The following is a 26,062-nucleotide window of genomic DNA, read 5'->3' as shown; positions in this document are numbered from 1 at the left end:
TCTTAACTTCACTGAACAATGATCAAGACACCACAGAAAAAGGAATTATATGTTTTAAGCCAATTTTAAAAAAATGAATACTACATGGGGCACCTGTGTGGCTCAGTGGGTTGGAGCCTCTGCCTTCGGCTCGGGTCATGGTCCCAGGGTGCTGAAATCGAGCCCCGCATCAGGCTCTCTGCTCAGCGGGGAACCTGCTTCCCCCAACCCCACCTACTTATGATCTCTGTCTGTCAAATAAATAAATAAAATCTTTTAAAAAAATGAATACTACATAAAACAAAGTAATAAAAAAACACATAAAAATTAACAAAACTATGAGAATACAAAAATCTAATTAAGGGAGTATTATTAGGAAATTTTGTCTTCTGAAAGAAAGCCAGGCTGTAGATATAGAGGAATTTATTTTCAATACAATGGCAGAATGCGAGGATATAAAAGAAAAGAGCTTAGGAAATGGACACCAGAGTAGGAATAAGAAAGAGGGAGAGGATACTACATCTCAATAAAAAAACAGAAAAGTGGAGGAAGCAACTATGTCCCACCATGAGAAGTCACAGAGAAGCCCTATTCCAAGAGTATATGGAATATTGGGAAGTAGAGGGAAAGGGGCTTAGAACTAGCTACGGTCAGATTCCTAAATAGAAAGTTGAAAAATTGCATTAGCACACTTTCTATTTTCTATCACCATACAGGCAAGGGCGATCTTGGCCCCAGAAGTTAGCACCAGAGTAATAGGGGCCAATACCACTACATATGATATGTTAAGAAGTAGCATGGACAGTATGGCTGTCCACTACCAATAAACTGAAATTCCACTGCAATCAAAAAGGGAGGTGGGCGGGAGGGATGGATTAAATAGGTGATGAGGACTAAGGAGTGCACTTCTGATGAGCACTGGATGTTGTATCTAAATGTCTGCTGCCTTAAGACATTAAGTCTGTCATAATTTCTTACACAGCAACAGATAACCAATACAGGCATTCTCCCTCTTTTGCACACAATGACTTTTAGATATAGTACAATCCCAGTCAAAAAGCAGTAGGATTTTTTTTCTAACTGGGATTTAAATAAAAACTTTAAAAAAAAAACCCACCAGTAGGAATTTTAATGGAAATATAAAAGTTTAAATCCTTCTGCCATTCATTGTACTTCAAAATAACATCAGGTTGTCTTTTCACTTACTGTATTTGAAAATTAAATTTCAGCAATGTATCTAGAGTTATGATTTACTGACTACTAGCTTATTAGTTTCTTAAAGTAGAATATGAATAATTATGCTAAACCAATATATATTTCAATAATTTTTAAAATTTTCCAATATAAACTATTCTGAAACAAATCTGAGTGGACTTCCATTTCTCAGGTTCTTCTGTTACACTATCATTGTTGGTATCCTAACTCATTTTTTATTAAGACAACAGAGATAGTTTCCAAAATAATAAAACTGGAAAACTACTGAGCATTAAGCACTTTGTTTTAAAAGATTTATTTATTTATTTGAGAGAGAGAGAGAGAGATGACAAGTAAGCAGAGAGGCTGGCAGAGAGAGAGGGGGAAGCAGGCTCCCCGCTGAGCAGAAAGCTCGATGTGGGGCTCGATCCCAGGACCCTGAGACCAAGACCTAAGCCAAAGATGCCCCACATTAAGCACTTATAATCGAAAAGCTATTTTAATTTTCTGAGGTTATATCAAATTGTTCTTAATAAATTGAGGTTGTACAGTTAGAAGATTTGGTCAAGTGTATATAACCATATCCTTTGGTTGAATGATCATCAGAACTCTCAACCATTGCACCTCAGAATTTTTATATACAATTAATATTATACATGTTATAAACATTGGGAAACATTTTGACAGTTTGTTTCAGATTCAAAAATTACTACATAAGGAAAAAAAGCCAACAGTGAAGCTGGCCAAATGAACCATTAAAGGAGCATGAATTGGTCAAAGAACAGAAATTAAATAAGATTTTTAGGTCTGTACAGTTAAGTCCTCCTGTTGAAGTACATCTTTCCATGGAAGAATCAGTAATACCTTCCCATGTCAAAATGAGGTTATTACCATCTAGAAAATGAGGAATGACCTAGGTATCTTGGGCTTTTTTTGTGGAGATTTAGTAGGATATTGAGTACTTTAGCATTTTTGTAATAACGTGGGAACAAATTATGACATCACAACCTTACACTTTATCTCTGAAACTTAAAAGACTGCCTAAACAAATAATACAGTATTAAGCTCCTAAGCTCAAATTTATAAATCTCTATCAAAAATATTTTTAGCTTTAAATTTATTTAAATTCAATTTAGTTAACATATAGTGTATTATTAGTTTCAAGTGTAGAATTTAGTGATTCATCAGTTGCATATAACACCCAGTGCTCATTATATCAAGTGCCTTCCTTAATGCTCATCACTCAATTACCCCATCCCTCCACCCACCTCCCCTCCAACAACCTTCAGTTTGTTTCCAATAGTTAGCCTCTTAAATTTTGAGTCTCAGAATCTACTTTCAATTTTTATAACAATATGTTTTTTGTTTATTTTCATGTATTTTATTAGAATCATAGCCATTTCTTACCATGGACAATGTTTTCAAAATAGTTTTTTGTAATGTAATACCATGAGCATCATGTTTAAGCAATGTGAAATATGGCTTTTATGATTTGAAAATTCTAAACATTAATACCATTTTCCTTTTACAAAGACTTTTATTATTTCTATTCATGATATTTAACAGATTGAATCAAAATTAGGAAAAGCGGAGCAAAGTATTTGAGAAAGTGACATTTTCCAAGAATGTGCATGTATAAAGTGAAACACAAAATAGCAAAGACATTTTAAATCTACCACAAATTGCAAGAAGCATGGAAACACTTATTTTTAAATGGGAAAAAGCTGCACAACCTTCAACATGTGTTACTGAATCTAATCCTTTAAATATAAGAGGAAAATTTTTGATAGTATTACTTTATTTGTATTCTTACTCAGTTCCTAAAGAACAAAGCCAGTTGGGTCACATTTTTTATAAGTAATTAAAAAGAAAACCAAAGACATGGAAACTTAACATATTAAAAGCTACATTTGTGATTAGCCTAGTTAATAATACAATTTTTCTTCTGTAAAGTGCTAAATAAACACTGGCTAATTAAAACTTCCAATACTCCCGTAAGAGAGTTATATTAACAATGCTTTTACATGGGGAGGTAATCATGCAGAAAAGAGTAATATCTCCACATAAAAACACAAGGTAATGTTAGAATTAGGGTTAGAATCTGATGTTCTTCAATCTTCATCTCACATGCCATTAGGAGGCAGCCAAAGGCATAATACACTGTATTTTTAAAAATAAGTTTCTATCGGGGTGCCGGGTGGCTCAGTCAGTTAGGCATGTGCATTCAGCCAGGTCACAATCTCAGGGTCCTGGGATGGAGCCCCTCTGCAGGCTCCCTGCTCAGCAGGTAGTCTGCATCTCCCTCTCTCTCTACCCCTCCCGCTGCTCATTCTCTCTCTCTCTATCTGACAAATACATAAAACCTTTAAAAAAATAGAATAAAATAGGGCGCCTGGGTGGCTGGGTCAGTTAAGCGTCTGCCTTCGGCTCAGGACATGATCCCAGGGTCCTGGGATCAAGCCCCGTGTCAGGCTCCCTGCTCAGCGGGAAGCCTGCTTCTCCCTCTCCCCCTCCTCCTGCTTGTATTCCCTCTCTCACTGGTCTCTCTCTGTCAAATAAATAAATAAAAGCCTTAAAAAAATTTTTTTAAATAAAAAAAGTAAATTAAAACCATAAACATAGCACTTAAATTTTTATTTAGAAAAAATTTTCAAAAATTTTACTGTGGAGTAGAGGTCAACAAACTATGTCCCAAATCCAACCCCTCCTGCTAGTTTCACTGGAACACAGCTACACCCATTTATGTATTTATTTATCTTCTAAGGCTGAGTTCAGTAGTTGCCACAGTGACTATATACTCCACTAAGTTGAAAATATTTTGTATATGGCAAAAAACAAAAACTTTACTGACACCTGATCTACAGTTTTTTATTCTAATGTAACTGAGCTGCTTTACGGTCTTTCTCAAGGGTCTTATATTATTTGCTTCAGTCACTGTAGGGGAATATGAGGTGAGCCTGAGTTCCTAAAATACAGGAATTGTACAATGACATATTGTGGGACTCACCATTCTGATAGTTGACATTTCCTTCATTGTATTATTTTGCTTCTCTTATTTGGGAATCATGCTATATTCTAATTTTCCTTCCATTTTCCTCTAGTTCCCATTTTATTCAGTTTTCTATCTATTCTCCCTTCTGTACCTTCCAATTTCTCCATCAATCCTGTGACAAATTTGTGGGGGTTTTTTCTTCCTATTTCTTTACCTTCTATTATCTCACCCTGTCTTCCCTGGATTCTTGTATTTCTGGTTTGTGCTCTTTCTTCAGGGAGAAAGTTAATTAAATTATAAGAAATAATTGTAAAATGTTTGCTTACAGTTATCAACTGCTTCACAGCAACATAATCTACTGATTGTTCTTCACTTACCGTAACTTTTTTTTTTTTAAGATTTTATTTATTTGACAGACGGAGATCACAAGTAGGCAGAGAGGCAGGCAAAGAGGGAGAGGGGAGGAAGCCGGCTCCCTGCCAAGCAGAGAGCCCGACTCGGGACTCGATCCCATGACCCTGAGATCATGACCTGAGCTGAAGGTAGAGGCTTTAACCCACTGAGCCACCCAAATGCCCCAACTTACCGTAACTTTTAACTAAGTTCTCTATCCATCCATTTCACATAAGTTTTCTTTTTTTTTTAATATGTTATTTATTTATTTGACACAGAGAGAGAGATCACAAGCAGGCAGAGAGGCAGGCAGAGAGAGAAGGGGAAGCAGGCTCCCCGCTGAGCAGAGAGCCCGACGTGGGGCTTCAACCCAGGACCCTGAGAACACGATTTGAGCTGAAGGTAGAGGCTTAACCCACTGACCCCCCCAGGCGCCCCATTTCACGTTAAGTTTTCAAAGATAAAGTTGTTCATAGTATTGTTTATTATCCTGGAGTAATAAATGTTAGCTGATCAGACACCTTACAGGGAGGTAATAAGCAGGGATTCCTTTACAATACAGACATAGGTAAGTAAGTTTAGAGGCAGAGGAGAAAGAGTCTAAGACAATTCCAAATAGACTGGATTAAAGTTCTAGAAAAATAAATGGGTGATGGGGATTAAAAGTACAATTGTGATGAGCACCAGGTGCTGTATGGAAATGTTGAATCACTATACTGTACACCTGAGATCACTATAGTGTACACCTGAAACTAATATTACACTGTATGTTAACTGGAATTTAAAGAGAACAGGTTTGGTAATCTGCTAAATATGAAAGGGGCTTAAGTTATGAGTTTTTATAACAGCTAGTTCGCCGTCTTTTGTTATATCTATTTATTAAATACATACACTTACTAATACGAGTTTCACCATTCAAATCTAAATAGTTCAACTTTTCTGGCATCTACTAAAATAGAAAAGGTAAGATTTCCATTACATAAAATGAAAACAGGGTTAAAGTGTAATCACTTGAGAAAAGAACAAAATCCTCTAAGTTTCCAGGAAGTTATTTAGTCTCATTTCCCAAAAACACAAAATACAAGTTTATAAGCCTGTCAAATACCTCTCCTAAGTTTCAAATCTAGGGACCTGCCCCCCATACATAACTCAACAATATTAATACAAATCAGGACATTTTAAAACAGGTTTTAATTAGACTAATTAGGTACAAGCAAAACATTTTTTTCAAACAAAACATATTTTATGACTTTACTACATAACCTGACCTAATATGAAGTAGTATATAACTCTGTAGAGATTATAAACTAAAACCCTAATGCACAGGAAGCATTTTATTTCAAAGCTATCATATACCATTATATAATGCTAAAAATGATGTATGATAATTCATAATATACATGTAAGATATTTATAAATAACATTAACGATTCATATTATTATCTGCAACATTTCCAAGGACAGCAACAGAATTTTAAGATTTTATTTATTTATTTATCTGACAAAGAGAGAGAGAACACAAATAGGGGAGCAGGGAGCCTGATGTGAGGCTCGATCCTAGGACCCTGGAATCATGACCTGAGCCAAAGGCAGACATTTAACTGACTGAGCCACCCAGGCACCCCAATTATAGAATTTTGAACATATAATTAGTTTATTCTAACAAATGAGGAAAATAACTGCCCGCTAATTCTCCCAGAATATTTTCCATGTTTTTAAATCACTTAGAGATATTAAAACATTCTTAATGAAGGAATGCAAAGGGACTAAACAAAGTTAATGTCATCTGTATATTTCACAGACATATCAGCCCTTTCATGCAAAAGAACTATAAGTTTTGCAGAAACTACATCTTGCTTATTGTTATATGTTGAACACAGTACTATTTCTAAAAGAAAAAGAATCAATTAAGAATTAAGAAAACTGGGACACCTAGGCAGCTCAGTCGGTTAAACAGCTGCCTTCGGCTCAGGTCACAATCCCAGGGGTCCTGGGATCGAGCCTTACATTGGGCTCTCTGCTCAACAGAGCACCTGATTCTGCCTATCCCTCTGCCTGCTGTTCCCTCTGCTTGTGCTTTCTGTCAAATAAATAAATAAAATCTATCAAAAAGAAGAAAAGAAACTAGCTTACTTTGAAAAAGGAATTAAGAAAACTAATTAATATTAACTTATTATCAATTATTCTATATAATACTATAATGATGATACATATCATCATACATTTGTCCAAAACCACAGAATGTACAACACCTGAACTAAAACCTAATGTAAACTATGAACTTCAGGTAATTATATGTCAATGTAGGTTCATCAAGTGTAACAAATGTACCACTCTGGTGGAGGGTGTTGATAATTAGGGAAGTTATGCATGTGTAGGAAGTGTGTATAGGAGAAATCTCTGTACCTACCCTCAGTTAAAATTTGCTCTAAGTCTAAAGTCTAAAACTGCTCTAAAAAATAAAATCGATTTAAGAAAAAGTAAAAACTAAAGAAATTCAAGAGAGAGATACTTGGTAAAATTCCATTTCTAAAATAAAGATATGAAAATGTTTGACATTCTACCTTTTGTGAATTTATTTTTCTGATAATAACTCCCATATCAGTGGCAGCTCTGTAATTCTGATTACTGTGCATTTGACAAATACTAGCTATTGTTATAAAGACATTACATGTATTATTTAATTTTAACCATTATAGTGATCCTGTGATGTAGGTAAAATTTTATAGAGGAAAGCTTTTAAGCATTTATTTTATTCTTCAAAAAGTTTTTAATATTCAGCAATAAAAATACCATGGAAATGTTTCTATCAACAGCAAAGATTTCAAATACTAAATAGCTAACATTTTAAGGTGCTAATATTCATTTGCTGGTTGATTAGAAAAGTGACTTATAGACACAGAAGAGAACACAGGTAACAAAGATTGAAAGCTGCAACCTTGCTTTTATCAGTATACTTCCAAAACCCAAAAGGAAACAAATAAATCTGTCTCCGGTATTCATACCGTAAATATTATAATTAGCCACACTTATAGTCTAAGTATTATACAGTAATCTTGAAATTAATAGTTCTGGATATTAAAATCTCACTTTGTAATTACTTATGTAAAAAATGAGTTTTTATTGATAAGAAAAATTAATAAACTGCTCACAATTTTATAAATTTGGAAGACATATTAACTTAGTCTATTAGAAACTTTAATTGTAACTTCCTATTTTTTTCCTTCCCATGGACATTTTCCTCTAAAATAAAGGAAACCAGTGACAAAGGGATACAGAACAGAGGCAAAAAAAGAAGTTAAAAATTAAAATTTTATTTAATGATTAAGAAATACATCATAAGTAAGTTCCCTAAAAAACATACAGTTAATTCTGAGTCATAATATTATAATGAAACTTTGAGCGGTAACTAAACACTGTATCAAGGAAAATGTATGTGTTGTTTATGGTAGAAGCAATAATGCTCCAACAAAACAAGCAAAATCCTGCTTGAATTTACCTCCCTAATAAGCAAGCTAAAGTATAACTGCTTATCTGTTATGATAAACAAAGCATATACAGAATCATGTTGCATATCAACCATTAATGTATAACCATAGCTTAATGAGAAATATGAAATACCTGAAATGAGAACACTAAAGTGTGGCTCAATTCACAAAAAGATGTTAATTACACTAACTTCTGCGAAGCCAGCACAGAGGCCAAATACACTAAATTGTGTAAAAGCATAGCTGCTTTTTTTTTTTTTAAGGTTTTTATGTATTTATTTGAGAGAGAGAGACACAGCAAGAGAGGGAACACAAGCAGGGGGAGGGGTGAGGGGAGAGGGAGAAGCAGGCTTCCTGCCAAACAAGGAGTCCAATAAGGCACTTGATCCCAGGACCCTAGGAGCAAGGGAGATGCTTAATGACTGAGCCACCCAGACACCCAGCATATCTACTTTTATTATGCTAGGGTTACCCTAAGACTTTATCAATGTGCATGAAATCAATACAAACACGTCAAGGAAGCCAATAAATCATCACATCATTTGAGACACCTTGAGAAATGTAGGAAAACTAAAATTCATAGATTATATGAAATCTATCTCAAAATCAAAGAATAAGTAAATGTCCTGAGATGTTTTAGAAAAAGATATGTGTAAAATCTATTACTTCTATGTTTTGCCCTCTCAATACTTAAAATGATAACAAAAATCTGAGCATTTCTTTTACTTTTTAGGGGAAAATTAAACATATTCTTCTAAATTAAATCTTACGAAGTTCAAGAAAATCATTACTTGTACACCACAGAGTGCATTTGAAAGTTGAAAGGAATATTTACACTCAGTTTTGCTAAATGTCTTTATATTCCATAATATGTAACAAAGCCACATTGTCGTCATTTCTTTTCCCTGAGAGAGGCAAAAAGCAGATGAGACTTTAAATACTTCTCATAATAATATGCAAAGTTACCTTATAATGAAGTATAAATTAAATCTGAACAGAACTAAACGCCTAAAAATATATATGTGGTTAAGACATAAGTGGTCTCCAGTTTTAATAGTATTATTACAGCAAAAGATTACTTTTATAATATCGTTAGAAGAAAAATGTTTTTCTTACGTGGCTGTCCTTATAAAGATAGGTGGAATGGGAGGGAAGGGAAATCAAAGGGAAACAAACAACAAAACTTGTGAAATACATCTACTGAGGATAATCATAATTTCAAAACAATATATTAAAGTGAAAATGTATAACTGCCTTCCACTAATTAGAAAGTTTTTACAAACATATATACTAAACAAAATAAAATAAATTACTTGCAACATAATTTTGAAACTGGTAATTTAAAAAAACTAACCCTCGTTCACAATTCACAAATAAAACTATCTGAATGGTCACAGATGCAGAGCAAAACTATACAATATACAAAATACTAAGGTTGTATTGGAGCAGCTGTAACCACAGCTTAACTACAGCAAGATGTGAATTTGTGATACAGCCTTATAAGAAGTTTTAGATTTCATTATGAGGAATAAAAATTACCTTTATTGCCCAGGATCAAGAAAACTAATAACACACCACCTTTAAAAATTAAAGCTATTTCTATACAATATCTAACTAAAAGACTGCCAAAATACATTTCTACTCATGTGAAACCATGAATTTATTTGCATTACAAAATAACAGTGTAATTAGTGTTTTTCAAGAATTATCTACAAGGTATTTTAGATTAGTAAAGGGCTGGAGCTGGAGCTACAAGTTAACACAGATGTTCATAATTGAAATTTGGATTGTCTCAGAACACATAAAATGCAAGGTCAATGTATGTATCATACATATAGCAGAGAAACATTGATTTTAAAAGCAAAGGATGAAAAGTAGGTAGTTTTCACAGAACTTAACTCTTTTCACTTCAAAAATATATACAAGGAGCCAGAAATTGTATGACAGATAAATGGAATGATGTAGTTTTAGAAAAAACAAAAAGAAAAATTTCAAACGTTCTGGTCCCAGTCAGATGGAGAGTTAAAAAGAGAAACTGGAAATTCCCATTTCAACATCCAGGATTAAGCAATTTAATAGTTATCAGTTCAATGCTAAGAAAGTGGTTAGACTTCACTTTGAAAAAATACTTTAAAGACCCAAATTCTCTTTAAAAATGTGCAGAATGTTTTTTCTCACTTATAAAAAATAACTTCTAAAAAAAATAACTTCTTTACATTTGAACCTAGATTTTAAAATAAAGGAGAAACTTTAAAAAAGAAAAAGAAAAAAAAAAAACCCTACCTCAGGCAAGCCTCAGTTCACTGGATCTATGTCACATTGATTTATAACAGTTATTTCTTAGAGGGGAAAAAAGCACACACAGATGCAAACAATTACTCTATTTTTGTAGGCAACAAGTGAGGTGGGTGGTAACTGAGAAATTTTTTTAAAATCCTGTCACAATATTCTCCTTTTTCTTAAGAAACCCTCCTCACACAACAAACGTTTGCCACATCAGAGAATTTCCAGGGCCCGAAGCACCACTTTGATTCCAGACCGCTGCAGGCATTAGCAGGAGGTAATTAGGGTAAAAAGTTCAGCCACAGTTCCATGTCTAGAGTCCTGCCAGAAATAAATTTCCTCTCTATTCACTGGTTTCTACTGTACCCTCCCTAAGAATCATATTGAAAACATATTTATCTTTGTAGAGTTTGTTCCTCTTCTAATTAACATCACGGCATTTAGTGTTTAATAATTTAAAGCGGCCCCAAAAGCCGCAGTTCTGTCTGTAAGAGTGGAGGGGTGCATTACCATTTTTCCTATATTGCTGCTTCATTTGACAAGTGACTCACAGAAGTATGCACTGCAGCTGTTCTCAGCTATCTGGTCATCATAAACTTAACTTTTATTTCCGTGTTTGAGAAAAGGTGCATGGACAAAACTGACAAACAGATGCATTCAGAATGTGTTCTTGAACTTTTTCAATGAAATGAAATGTTTCTAAGGAAACAAGGTTTAAAAGGAAAGAGGAAATGTTACTTTACAACATACAAAGTCATTATATCTCATTTTTCCACAGAGAGAAACAGTATCTGTTACATTTGAATAAGTGACAGAACTTGTTTACCACATGTTTAAACCACTTATAGCACTTACAGGTTTAGAAAATACTAATTGTAACTCCAAAGGGGCACTCAGAGTATTGACTCCTGAGTGTCTCCCTCCGCACTCCCCTCCACGAGCACATTCACCCACACCCAAGCACGAGGAGCTAATTAATATACCAGCTATCTCACAGTAACTGCCGGGGCCTTCTTTAGATACCAGGTTTGAAAAACAAGATGTTAATAAAATTACTTGAATGCCAAGAAAAACCACTTGTTAAAACAATTGTGCCTAACGAGGGATAAAATCAGTTAACATTAAGATATAACACACTCGAAAGTCTTCAAAAAAAAAACAAAAGAAAAATCCTGCCTCTGAGATATTATATTGACTGTGACAACTACCTTATTGAGGCCAGAAAGTTTATTTTTAAAAAATAATAATCTGTTTCTAAACATAAAACAATACTACAAGTTGTTTGTAATTTTTTTTGAAGTTTTTCAGCAAAGTAGTAGTCCAAAAGGAGGTTTTCCCTCTTTCTAAATCCCCTTCAAAGTATCCTAAGTTATGACTAACAGCTTTACATTCAGAAATAAACAAGAAAACTGTGGCCCTCTGTATGATCCTACACAGAAAACAAAGCCCAGGATTTTAAAGCATTTAAAAAAATTTTTTTTCCTCTACCATTTCACTTAGCAAGCCTCCCAGAGTAACTAGCTACCCAGGACTTCCTATTTCGCCTTTTTCCCTCTCACGATCTGAATAGCTGGAAGGATTTCTACAATCTTTCAAGTTTTTCAACCAGACTTGTACAACGGTATCCTGCTTTGTGCCATTACATTTGGATCTACTTCTCAAACATAAAGAAACACTATTTAAAGGTGTTCAATAATTGGGATACTGGAAGAGAAATTAAGAAACAAAGGAAATCTTTTAAAGGACTACAGATGGAGAAAAAGTAAATCCAAGATTTCCAATCCCCATTTTTAAGACAATCTTATAAGATCCACAGTATATCAACATAGGAAATGATGCACATTCTACTATACTGTCCTCATTAGATAATAATTCCATATACTGACATTAAATAAAGGTTTGTGGGATAATAAAATCCTAGCTTTTCAGTGCATTACACAACAGGCTATCATATATACATGATATGCCACCAAATGCAGCAATTTTCTGTATAATACTGAAACCAAAAAAATACAAAGGATACAAATCTTTTGCATTTTAGTCCCTGTTTAGGGAATATCTGCCTACCTTAAAGTCATGAAGATAATTCCTTTATCTTCAAATACTATTGTTTTTTCTCTGATATTAAGGTCCATAATGCCTCATAAATTGATTTTTGCATGGTATAAGGTAGAGAATATGATTCTTCATTTTCCATATGACTATCCAAATGAACCATACATGAATACTCTCTGTACTGCACTGCCAACTTTTTCATAAAAATACGTGAATCTGTTTGTGGACTCTCTGTGTATTCAACCAAACTAAATCTTCTCCTTATGCCAATGTAACTTATTTACTGCTGCTTCATAAGCTGATAGCAAGTAGTAGAACCCCACCCACTTTGTTCTTCAAAACTGTCTTGGCTAGGGGCGCCTGGGTGGCTCAGTGGGTTAAAGCCTCTGCCTTCGGCTCGGGTCGTGATTCCAGGGTCCTGGGATCGAGCCCCGCATCGGGCTCTCTGCTCGGCGGGGAGCCTGCTTCCTCCTCTCTCTCTCTCTGCTTCTCTGCCTACTTGTGATCTCTGTCTGTCAAAATAAATAAATAAAATCTTTAAAAAAAAAAAAAACTGTCTTGGCTAATCTTGGACCTCTGTATTGATGCCATGTACATTTTGGAATCAGTTTCATTACCTTGGGGTAAACGTGATTCAATCATAAAAGCACTGACAGGGAGTACATGTTAAAAGAGCTCCAAAAAGAGAATAAGAAAGAGACATATACAGCAAAAGAAAAATGAGCAAGACTTGGACAGGCACTTCAGAGGACACTGAAATAGCTTACAAATACATGTTAAAGTATTCAAATTCATCAGCTATCAGTGAAATGCAAACAAAACCACATGTGATACCAATGTATATCCATCAGAATGCCTAAAATGAAGACTACAAATGTCAAGTTTTCACAAGAAGTACTGCAGCTGGAACCCTTATGGGCTACCAGTAGGAAAGTAAAACACTTCAGAAAACTGCATGGTACTATCTAACAAAACATAACTTATGATCTAGCAATCCCACTCCCAGGTATATTTGCCAAACAGAAATGTACACCAAAAAAATGTACACATGTGGACACAAATGTTCACATAGCTCTATTCACTATAGCCCAAACATCAAATTTATCTAAATGTCCATCAAGAACACATGACACTGCCCTGTCCAACATTATCTAACCACATGATCTAGTATTTTTTACACATCTCTTGTCACTATACTACTTTACTAATTTTTTCTCTCTGTGCTAGAATGCCCCTTCAATTGGTGTATAGATTTTTGTTTCCTAAGATGTGAACTTCTCAACGTTGGCCTATTTATTGACATAGGCTGGATAATTCTTTATTGTCAGGGGCTGATCTACCTAATATGATGTTTAGCAGCGTCTTTGACTCTACCCACTAGATGTGACCAGCTCCTCCCCACCTCAAGGTGTAATAACCAAAAATGTCCCCAGGCACTGCCATGTGTCTCTGGGGATCAATATCACCCCCCTCTTCCTCCCTTCACTTCAAAACCATTGCCTTGGATTACTATTGAATGCCCAGATACTGTAAGAGTAGCCAAAAAATGATATTAAAAGAATATAGGGGTGCCTGGCAGGCTCAGTTGGTTAAGTGTCCGACTCTTGGTTTCAACTCCAGTTATAATCTCATGGGTTTTAAGACTAAGCCCCTCTTGTCCAATTCTACACTCAATGGGGAGTCTGCTATAGGATTCTCTCCCTCTCTCTCTGCCCTCCCCCACCATGCTCTCCAGCACTAAAATAAATAATCTTTTTAAAAAAGAATATCATGTTCCGTGTTAGAATAAAAGAGAAAAAACATTAAAATAAAGCTTTCTTTGAAATATCAACACAGGTAATCTATAGCAAACATTTTTAAATCATATACATACAAGGTATGATTCACCCAGAAGCAAGTAAGGGTTCCTTACATCTCCCTGAAGTTTGTAGTAATTTACTGTCAATTATATTAATATAGCCCTTGATTGAAACAGATTTAAGTCTTAGCTAAACCAATACCTTTCTCAAATCCCAATACTTGGATTCAAGAAAATCATCAAGTAACACAACTAGTGACATTTAACAGGATTTTATTCTGGCTAAATATCATATAGCTACATCAACAAAGTATTTTTTCTCAAAATTATGGAATAATATTTGATTTGGAAACTGTCATGGTTCTTCATAATGAATTACTTAATTTTCATCATCAATTTTGTCTTTAGGACAAGCACAACAGAACAGTGATCTCTTTCTAGTGCTTATGCACTGCGCACATGCCCTGTTTCACCAGAAGTAGAGTAAGCGTGCCTGTATGAAATTCCACAAAGTCAGAATCTATGCAGATGTTCTTTCCCTTTTGGTTTTCCTTTAATTTGCAAATCTTGTAATCTAAGCCTGAAGCTGACCGAACCAACATTTAAACCAGTAGAGTAATATCAGCCAAAAACTCAATCTGTTTTCTATTTATATGTCAAGACTGCATCCTTTTGGTGGCTGAAAAAATTTTGTTTTGAAATGATTACACAAAGAAACTGCAAGCCCTTTAGTAGTTTTATGAACTTGTCCTAGATGGAAAGCTTTTCTTTTGAAAGGGCTTTAGTTTCAAATGTAGAGCAGAAGAAAAAACAACTTTGAATTAAAAACTCCTACCTTTATTTTTTTTAACTATATACTAAAGTCATCCTAAACTACATGGCAGCAAAGTTTCTCCACAAAAAAGACCCCAATGATACTCAGAGAGTTACTACATAAAAATGTGTTGCTTCTACTCCCTTCCTATTGGGAAGGGCGATAGATGCATTTTATATGAAGGGCCATGAGAAAATTATCATGGGTGATGGATCTGCTCATTACTTTGGAGTGCTGCTTTCATGGGTATATACATATGTCAAAGTTTAGCATACAATACACTTCAAATATGTGATTTGTTGTACTTCAGTTTCACCTCAGTAAAGACATAAATATATAAATATAGCATGAGCTTCTTTGGGAATATAAACAAAAAACCATTTTCCAATGGAAGGAAAGGTCTCCTGTTGATCAGAAATATAGAGTACAGGGTTGAAATGAAGCCTGACAAACCTGTAGCATGAGTACTAGACAGACTGGGCAGAGCCACATTTCTCCAATAGTCATACAGGCAAAGCTTCCCCAAAGCATTACCTATGTATATGCATGCATACATACACCCACTTGTTCTTCATATGTATGTACACAGGAGAAGGAATTCCTGGTAGAGTATTCCTTGGCTGCCCTTCATATCTTTCTAACCCAAAAAAATATGAGGTGCACCTAATATGGATCTGATACTATACTAAATACTTGAGAACATTACCTTATTTAAGTACAGTAGTTGTATATCAGCACCACTTAACAAATAAGAAATTGAGCCTGAGAACTGCCGCATAATTTACTAGTTTACGCAGCTAATAATTCAAATCTAGGACTGTGTGCATCCAAAACCTTTGTTGTCTCCAATATCCTACACTTCTTTCCATGAATTCTTGGCGGATCAGTGAATATTATAGAGCACCAACCTCAGCATAAATGCTTAGAGAAAGAAAATTATAGAACTGAAAATGAAAACCAGATCCATTAAACACAAGTATCACAACAGGTAGAGTTCTTGTCAGATTAACACTAAAAATGCTGCCACTGAAGGCTCAGTGTCATCCAGAATATCAGAAAGTCAAGGATGGCTTTGAAGGCTTCTTTTCTTCAACTATATATTACAGACCACTACCCTCTGGCAATCTTTCCTGACACTACATTTCCAGGAATTAGAGAAATATTCCTGGCTAACAGCTCAGAAGAAATAAATCTATCAATCTGTACATGTAACAAGAAACTGTGATGATTTTCCACAAAGAGGTCAGCAGAAAGAATCCAAATATCTATCTGTAGCCCAAAATAAGGTTAGAGCAACACAATTCAATAAAAACATAAAGTGAGCTACACATATAATGTTAAATATTCTAGTAGCTACATTAAACAAAAGTAGAAATAAACAGGTGAAATTAATTTTAATATACTTTAACATAATATATCCACAATATTAGCATTTCAATTAGCACCAACCATATTTGAATTGCTCAGAGCCAAATCTGCTTGAACAGCTCAAGAAGAGAATTTCTAGTCAGTCAATACTTAAGTATACATATCCTAAAGAAAAGTGGTAACACATGAAACACATCCAAAAAGGAGGTAACATTCTCTCAACTCCTTGTAATGACGGGATTTCAATATTCACTTTCTGAATAAAGGCTCAAAACGTGGTTTGGGTTTGTTCCCCCAAGACTTCTATTAAAATCAGGCAGAACCACATGACAAGAATTAAATGTAGCTCTTGGAAAATATACCTATCTGCAACACTGCTACGTGAAACATACACTGACGTAAAATGGCAGGAGAGATGGTCCCCTTTTAATAAAATCTGTGGCTAATTTTTGCTTTCAAGAAGTTTAGAAACAGATAATATAAGAAACAAACCTTTCATAAATGCTTTCTTCTTTGCCTTACCATCATTCTTTGACACAAAATCTTATAAAGCTAAACATGAGATCTTTAGATTTGGTGACAGCACATCGTGGTCTATTTTAAGCTTCAAGCTTTCTATTTATGATAATTTAAAATATGTATAATAATGGAATACATATTAAATGAGATACTGCAAGAATAGCCGAAATGATATTTTGGTATGCATGAGGTGTGCATGAGGTAGCACTAATAATCATTGCTAAATGAAGACACAGGATAAAATATTAACAAATGGCAAAAACAAGCAAGGTGCAGATAAAAACGATACAACCCAAATATTTGTACAAATGTGTTTGTGTGTACATACATGGCCATATAACTCCGTCTCCAAATACCTTTAAAAAATAATATATATCAACAAGGAGGGCAAATGAAATTGCTCCTGAATTGCACTATAGCATAACTAAGAAAAAGAAAAACCAACAAATCTAAATAACATTTACACCGTGGGATCAGAAATACTCAAAAATTGGCAGAGTCTTCTCCTGAACTGGCACAGAACTGAGCAGGGATTACTTGGAAAACAAGTAGAGTGTGATAGTACTACTAGTGGCCGAATGTAGATAAAATCACCTAGGATTTACTCCCAGAGGCAAGGAGTCTCACGTAAGCAGGGAATTACTAAAAACAGGTCTCAGATCTGTTGGATCAAAGTATTGGCAGCTAAAGAATCAAAAGAAAGGGGCTGAGAACAAGTGTAGGACCAGAGATGCCAGTCAGAGGGAAAGCATCAGAGAGGAATCCTAACATACATGCTATGTGTGCTCAGGAACTTAATGGGAAAGGAAAGATGGAAAAAAGCAGCTGAAGGTAAAAGGCTTATCAGAAAACCAGAGGAAGGACTGAAGCCATTGTCCCAAGGTGCCACTTACTAAGGAGTACCTATCTTACACCAAATCTACAGAAAAATACAATTCCTACCAGGAAACCAGATAAAGCACTTGAACCCCTCCAAACCACAGCCCCTAACCTCTATAAAATTGTTAAACCTGTGCCAAAAATATACTGAACAAAAAGGAATAACATTCACACTAAACTACTAGAAGAAAAAATGGAATTTTATCTTAATGAACATAACCCCCTAAATCCCACAAAACAGAAAACTATAACAAGTACAAGATAACTACCCAAACACACATGTTTCACTTAGTGACTAATTTGTTCCTGAAAACTCTATGACTAAATGAAAGGACATTAAATGGAAAATCATTTCCCTTACTTTTAATGAGAAAAATTGTAATGCGTTCTATTCCAGTCCATATTTTCACAGAAAAAGATATTAAATACTAAAAGTGAGTTTACATGATAAACATTACTCTGAAAATATAGATTGTAGTTTAATTACAAAATAATGAAAGGTTATCATACTAGTCAAAGTAGAAAGACTTGTATGTAAGTGGTTTTTGATAAAGAAGGGTGTCAGCAAATTTATTTGTTTTATATTTTGTAGGATTTACTATATTTTAACTGGCTATTGATAGCATGTAGGAAAACTACTGAATTTTCTGTTTTCCTTTATACTCTAACATTGTTCCAAACACATTTCTTACTCCTTGGTTTTCATAATTTTCAGTTAAAAATCTTAATTTTTTTAATAGTAGACAATTAAGTAATCGGTCAACTAATAGATTTAGATCCTTTTTCAAACTTTCCCTCTTATTTGTCATGTTTTATTTAGCTTATTATAGAAATTCTTAGTTCATGAGTCATAGCAATGTATAGGGACACCTTTATCTTATTCCTTGTATCAGTGGAATCGTCTGTGGTATTTCTCCAGGTTGGTTTTATTTGAAACAGGTACTCTTCACCATGGTAAAGATGTGTCTATTTAAAAAAAAAAAAAAAAAAAAAGGGTGTCAGGGAGTCATTTCTTTGAAGGTGACTCTCCTTTCTGGTAATCTACTTCCATGTGGACCTTCAATATTAAAATCAGGCATGTCTGATGAGAATTATCTTTTCCTTCATACTATGATACTAAAAAATTTTTAAAAGCCTGACATACCCATAAAAGAGAAATATGTATGGGGAAAAAAAATACAAGCTGGAAACCTGACTGACTTCCTCCAGTTTGTCTCCCATTTAATATATCACATACATTTTAAGTTTCTAAAGTATCATGACTACTTCTCATGACATGATGTAATTTCTTAGAATATATAGCCAATCATTAGCTAACTCTAAAGAAAATACCCCACTACATCAAAAACTAATGATGTATTTTATGGTGACTAACATAACGTAATTTAAAAAAATAAAATAAAATTCTATTTCCGTTTTCAATCCTCTTTATAAGAAAGACCATCTTTTGCTAAATAATTTAGGTGGGGCTTTGTTGTTGTTGTTGTTTTCCTTTGCTTCTCTTCTATCTACACCATTCTCTTCACTATTTTTCCAACCTTTGGGGCGGGGGGTTCATGAATCCCTTGCTCCAAAATCCACATTAAAATAAAATTACAGCAGAGAAAAACTGATTAGGACAAAATAAAAGCTAAAATCAAGAGTGTTTCCAGACCGGCATGGCGGGGTGGGAGCTAAGTCCCCCGGAGCCTCCTACTGAGAACACACGGCTGGACAGCGAGGATACCTGAGGTGGCATGGAGCCCAGCAGAGACCAAGACCGGATCTGTGGGTCAATGACAACTGGGGGTATCTGGAGTCAGAGAACTGGCAAGCAAAGGCTGCGCTGTCCTGGATGAAACGTGAGGAGAACTGGCGGGAAATCAAGGCCAAACGCGCTGAAAAGGCGGCGGCGACGGGCGCCTTGAAGCTGGGAACCCAGAAGCTGGACTGAACTGCCCACGTGGCCACTTCCGGTGCGGAGAGCTGGCCCCACCAAATGTACTTCGGCTTTTTTCGTGCGAACCCTGAGAGCCTGGCTGGCCCAGGCAGATGTATCTCACATGTACATAACGAGAGCCACAGTAAATTCTGTTTCACAAAATAATAATAATAATAATAATAATAATAATAATAATAATAAAGACTATTCCTAAACATATAAAAGCAGTGACTGTAAACAGGAGTCATCCTTCCCACTAGGTATGTACATAAATGGTTAATATGGTTCATGTATCTATTGCTATATGACAAATGACTAGAAATCGTAATGCTTTAGACCAATAACCACTTTATTCCTCAGGATTCTGGGGATTGGATAGGTGGTGGTTCTGCCATTCTCTCCCGCTCTCATATTCCACCTTCTCAGTTGGCCCAGTGTTGGGCTCAGTTGGGAAAGTGAGAATGGTTAAGTGTCTCTTCCCATGTGGACTTTCACCCTCATATAATGTTGGTGATTGTGACTTAATATAGGGGACCCGGCAGGCAAATATCTATCAAGCATATGACTGTGGTATATTTCCTGATAAATGAGTTAAAGTCCCAGAAAGTAGCTTAGATTCAAGTGAAAAGAATGAAATCTTGCCATTTGCAACAAGGTGGATGGAACTAGATTGTATTAAGCTAAGTAAAGTCAGTCAGTCAGAGAAAGGCAAATACTATATGATTTCTCTTATATGTGAAATTTAAGAAACAATTATAATAATTTTAATTATAATACAATTGAAATAATTATAATAATTCCTCCTTTCTGGAGGAAAACCATAAGAGACTCTTAAATATAGGGAACAAATGAGGGTTGCTGGAGGGGAGGTAGGTGGGGGGGTGAGGTAATTGAGTGATGGACACTGAGGAGGACATTTGACGTAATAAGCACTGGGTGATGTAATAAGCAACCGGTGAATCACTAAATTCTACCCCCAAACTAATACTACACTACATGTGAACTAACTTGAGTTTAAATAAAATCTTGAATGGAAAAAAAAAAAAGAAAGAAAGAAAGATTCAAGAGGGAAGGCCCTATACAAGAACATTGAGAGATGTGACTGGAAGTTCCACTCACTGAAAAACATTACTGTAATAATTGGCAGTAGTGTATGTTTCAAAGTTATTTGATACAATATTCTGACTAGAAATTATTGTTTTGATTAAGCTAAAGTGGTAGCTTCACCTGAAACCATATGTAGAAATATTACTCTTAATTCATATTCAATTTCTGTGTGTTGTGCAAAAGCTCCATTATATCAAGAAGAAAAAGAAAGGTATAAAGTTGTGGCTTTTCAAGAACCATTACATATAGTAAATCAATACTGCTTATTTCTTACAATACAATAATGTTTATCTAGCAATTACAGATTTGCAATACAAATTTGTATTTGTATAATAAGCAATTACAGATTTGAAACAACACTATGAATCAGAAAGTCACAAACTCAGAATGCTCAAATAATAGTAAGATATGAAAGAAGAGTTAACTAAATTGAAGAGTGAAAAATTTTTTAAAGAATAATTTTTTTTATTATGTTCAGTTAGTCACTGTATAGTACATAATTAGTTTTGATGCAGTGTTCAGTGACTGATTAGTTAAGTAAATACCCAGTGCTCATCACAGCACGTGCCCTCCTTAATACCCATCACCCTGTTATCCCCCTCTCCCCTCTGAAACCCCCAGATTGTTTCTCCAGGTCCACAGTCTCTCATGGTTCATCTCCCTCTCTAACTTCTCCCTTTAGATTTCCCTCCCTTCCCCTATGGTCATCCATGCTAGTGCTTATGTTCCACAAATGAAACTTTTAAGTGAAACTTAAAAGTGGTTTCACTCATAAGTGAAGTTATGGTCTCACTCATAAGTAAAACCATATGATAATTGTATTTCTCTGCTTGGCTTACTTCACTTAACATAATCCCCTCCAGTCCATCCATGTCGATGCAAATGGTGGGTACTCATTGTTTCTGATGGCTGAATATTATTCCATTGTGTATATGAACCACATCTTTATCCATTCATCTGTTGAAAGGCATCTCCGCTCCTTTCACAGTTTGGCTATTGTGGATGTTGCTGCTATGAACATTGGGGTACACATGCCCCTTCTTTTCACTAAGTATGTATCTTTGGGGTAAATAACTAGTAGTACAATTACTGTGTCATAGGGTAGATCTATTCTTAGTATCAAGGAACCTCAATAGTGTTTTCCATAGTGGCTGTACCAGGTTGCATTCCCACCAACAGTGTAAGAAGGTTACCCTTTCTTCACATCCTCACCGACATTTGTTGTTTCCTGTTAATTTTTGCCACTCTAACTGATGTAAAGTGATATTTCATAGTGCTTTTGATTTGCATTTCCCTGATGGCTAGTGAAGCTGAGCATTTTCTCATGTGTCTGTTAGCCATTTGCATGTCTTTTTTGGAGAAGTGTCTGTCCATGTCTTCTGCCCATTTTTTGACTGGGTTATTAGTTTTTTGAGTGTTGAGTTAAAGAAGTTCTTTATAGATCTCGGATATCAGCCTTTTCTCTGTAATGTCATTTGGAATATCTTCTCCCATTCCGTGCGCTGCCTCTTAGTTTTGTGACTATTTCCTTTGCTGTGCAGAAGCTTATTATCTTGATGAAATCCCAAAAGTTCATTTTTGCTTTTGTTTCCCTTGCCTTTGGAGACGTATCTTGAAAGAAGTTACTATAGCCAATGTCAAAGAGGTTACTGCCTATGTTTTCCTCTAGGATTTTGATGGATTCCTGTCTCACATTGAGAGATCTTTCATCCATTTTGAGTTTAGAAGATTGAGAATTTTTTTTTCAAAAACTGGTAATGTACAATGAACGCGTGGGTGGCTCAGTAGGTTAAGCGTCCCACTCTCAATTTCAGCTTAGGTCACGATCTCAGAGTCCTGAGATCGAGCCCTGCATCAGGCTTCATGCTCAGTGGGGAGTATGCTTGCGATTCTCTCTCTCCCTCTCTCTCTCTCTCTGCCTCTTTCCCCACTCTCTCTCTAAAATAAATACTTTTTAAAAATTGGTAATGTACAAAATGAAATCATAATGAAAGACAATTACATATTTCTTACAATGGCTAAAATTAAAAAGACTGATAAAAAGCCAACTGTTGGTGAGGAAGTAGAACTAGAAATCTCATACACTGCTGGTAGGACTGTAAAAATAAGATAACCACTTTGAAAAACATATGCCTAACATGTGATTCAGCCACTCTACTCACAGGTATTGGTCCCAAAGGGAAAAAAAGCATATGTTTATACAAATACTTGAAAATTATGTTCATAGCAGCACTATTTGTAAAAGCCAAAGTCTACAAAACAACTGAAATATCCATCAACAGGTGAATGGGTAATCAATATTCATGATATGATACTAGTCAGCAATAAAAATAAATTATTGATAAATGCAACAACATGGATGAATCTCAAAATAAATATGCTACATAACAGAAGCCTGACCAAAGATGCTATATGATTCCATTTACATAAACATCATAGAAAATGCAAACTAACCTATTGTGATCACTAGACATCTAAAGAAAAGGAGCTGAGACGGAAGAGTTATAAAGGAATACAAGGAATATTTTGGGGGTGATGGTTTCCGTAGGTGTATACATATGTCAAACACAAAACCGTACACTTTATATATAGCTTATTTTATGCCAATTATACTTCAATAAAGCCATTAAAAGCATGTTCATACAGGTTTTTTGGTATTATTTATTATTCTAAATGGGGATTATGTCAGTATATCAGGAAGCTGTGTTAATAAATGAAATTCACAGCCTTTTAATTTTTTGTGCTACAACCCAACAGCAATTGAATACAAAGTACTCTAGCTCAACTGAACAGAGAAAACCAGGAGGAACCAGGTTCTTTATGGCTCAGTCTGACCATGTGTTAAGGCATGCTTAGGCATACAATGTACTTAGAACTTGTTTCTATACGGTCTTTGTCCATTTTGCTCTTTTCTCCCGAATTTAACTGTCTCGACACTTCTTTACACACCCATTACAAAAAAGTATCTTCACTTCCTTTTTCGGTAAAATTCTTTATTACTAGTGGTTTTTTTTTAATTAGTATTAACATTTCTTTTTAAAATTTCTAACTTTTAATTAGTATTATTGCTATGATTACAACACAGCAGAAATTTCCTCCATATTTGTTTTCCCCATAAACTCTGTTTTAGTGTGGAATTTTACTGAATAGAAGTGTGCTGCTCCTCCCAATACACTCCGTATTGTCTGCACCCTGCTCCCTGCCACGGGAGACTGACCCATACAGTATGGATTGCTTCAGCGGGCTCTCGAAACCTTCAGAACTCAGCCTCTGGCTTCTGGCTAGGTTCAGCCTAAGGGAGCCATTTAGAGAAATGAAAGTATATAGTTGCCATACCCCTCAGTGCTCCGCTGTCAGGTTATTACAGGTAAACCAAATCCTTACACCAGAGTTTCTGTATGTGAACCTTTTGATAGGGCTCCCTTCACAGTTTCTGCTAATGGCTCTCTTCCCTTGCCTAGAAATGGTAAAAAGTCTCAGCTCCCACATATTTGACTTGAACTTTCCTCAAATTACTCAGTTTGAGTATTCATCTGTTTCCAGGTTTTCAGGGATACATGTAGCATATAATAGCAAGTAAGGAAGTTCTTTAAAAAACTAAGCCAACATTCCTTTGGTTTGGTCACTTATATGCAAACATTTTGGTGGGCCTTTCGAGATTTGTACCAATTTCAGGATCACAAGGAAATATACAGTAATGTCTGTAAATATGACCTTGCAACACACACCTTAGGAGTGTCCATAGTTCAGATACTATTTTTTAAAATAAACACATTTTTCAAGCTTTCTGTGGTTAAAATATTACATAATAATGTGTGTCTCAGTTTACAGATTTGTCCAGCATGTGTTTTAAAACTTTGTAAGCGTTAAGTCAAGTGTGTAATATTCTGGCTCTCTGCCTTCCCCCATAAGAAAATTAAAAATTTGCTTTAAGCAAGAAAGTGAATACAGTAAATGCTGCATGATTAACATTCATGCTAGTGACTTTCGTTTACTAAAAGCAGTACAACATTTCAAGATATATAAAGTGTATCTCTAAGCCACATGAGAGAAAGTACTTAAGTAGTAATAGTAAAGTCATCTTGTTTCCTTAAGATTTCATTACATCCACAATCAGATGAACAGGGCATACTCTAGATATAAAGTCCAGAGCCCCGTGAGCAATCCATGATACTGGATACCCTACTATGCTGATCCATTGCATTAAAAACCTTTATGCCAATGTGGCAGCTCTGATAAATGGTATGCCAAAGATGTAAAAGACCATTCTTTGAAAACAAGAAAGAGAGCCACAGAGCCAAGCAGAGAGCCAGAAGAAAATGCAGAACACCCATAGGAGTGAAAAATACCAGAGATGGGCAAGTGAAAGACTTGGTCCTTGAAAGAAGGTCATGGAACTGTTTGGAAAGCTGATATATTAAAGCACCCAAAACTGGAAGAACATCTTAAATCTCTCATGTCTGCAGAAGTAACACCAGCCCAAAATGTGATTTCATCAGACTGCATGAACACAACAGGATGAAAATTAGTCAAAACTCAAAATACATGTTATCATATGTAACATCATCTGTGACATTTCACCACAAAAAGAAACATTGCATACCTATAATTCCAAGCAATCATCTTCCTAGTTTTAATTAACAGAATTTTATTTACTTTATACACAACTTGAAATAAAGTCTATTCAGTAACACTTCAGGACACTGAAACACTGCTTAACCTCTACCTAAATAACTACTGCTTTCAGGCAGTGGCTACCAAATACCAGTCCCATGGAATTCTGCCAATCCAAGTTCTGCAACAAAACTGCAAAAAATAAATACTGTGAACTAACTGTATTATATTTAATGAATAGTCCTTAATTTTTAAATTAAGACTTTATTCTTATTTAGCTATTAAACTTACTTTCTTTTTCAAGGTAAATTTAAGATGAAAACAGATATTTATTTGAATATTATTAGGGAACCTGCCCTGTCTTGAAATTACTTCGTTTTTGACAAAGGTTGGCACTGAACTTCATTAAATAAGAGCGTTCCTTGGCCTTGGCAACTGCAATACAATGTGGTTCAAGATTCTACCCAATACGGGTGTCATGGCTATGTGCTTGTTTATTCTGGGCACAGCCATTATGTACATCCACAGGTTCACTGAGGGGGGCAAGGAAGAAAGGGCTGTCCATTATTCATATTACTGGAGTTTAAAAGAAAGACACAGGAGCTCTCTGGAGTTCATCTTACTATGTGTCAAAGGACTTAGAGAACATCAGCTAAGG

At 35.2% G+C, this 26,062-nt stretch overlaps 1 protein-coding gene and 1 pseudogene across 11 annotated transcripts in view; one reads left to right on the top strand and one right to left on the bottom strand.

The window, feature by feature from the left end:
- Nucleotides 1–26,062, bottom strand: part of BCAS3 (BCAS3 microtubule associated cell migration factor) — a 584,262-nt gene that overhangs the window by 464,111 nt on the left and 94,089 nt on the right. The window lies entirely within an intron of this gene.
- Nucleotides 25,850–26,060, top strand: LOC116875915 (annotated as a pseudogene).

This window comes from Lontra canadensis, unplaced genomic scaffold (assembly GCF_010015895.1).
Source record: "Lontra canadensis isolate GAN:19392208 unplaced genomic scaffold, GSC_riverotter_1.0 scaffold43, whole genome shotgun sequence".
Lineage (NCBI taxonomy): Eukaryota > Metazoa > Chordata > Mammalia > Carnivora > Mustelidae > Lontra > Lontra canadensis.
This window is presented reverse-complemented; position numbering and strand designations above follow the sequence as displayed.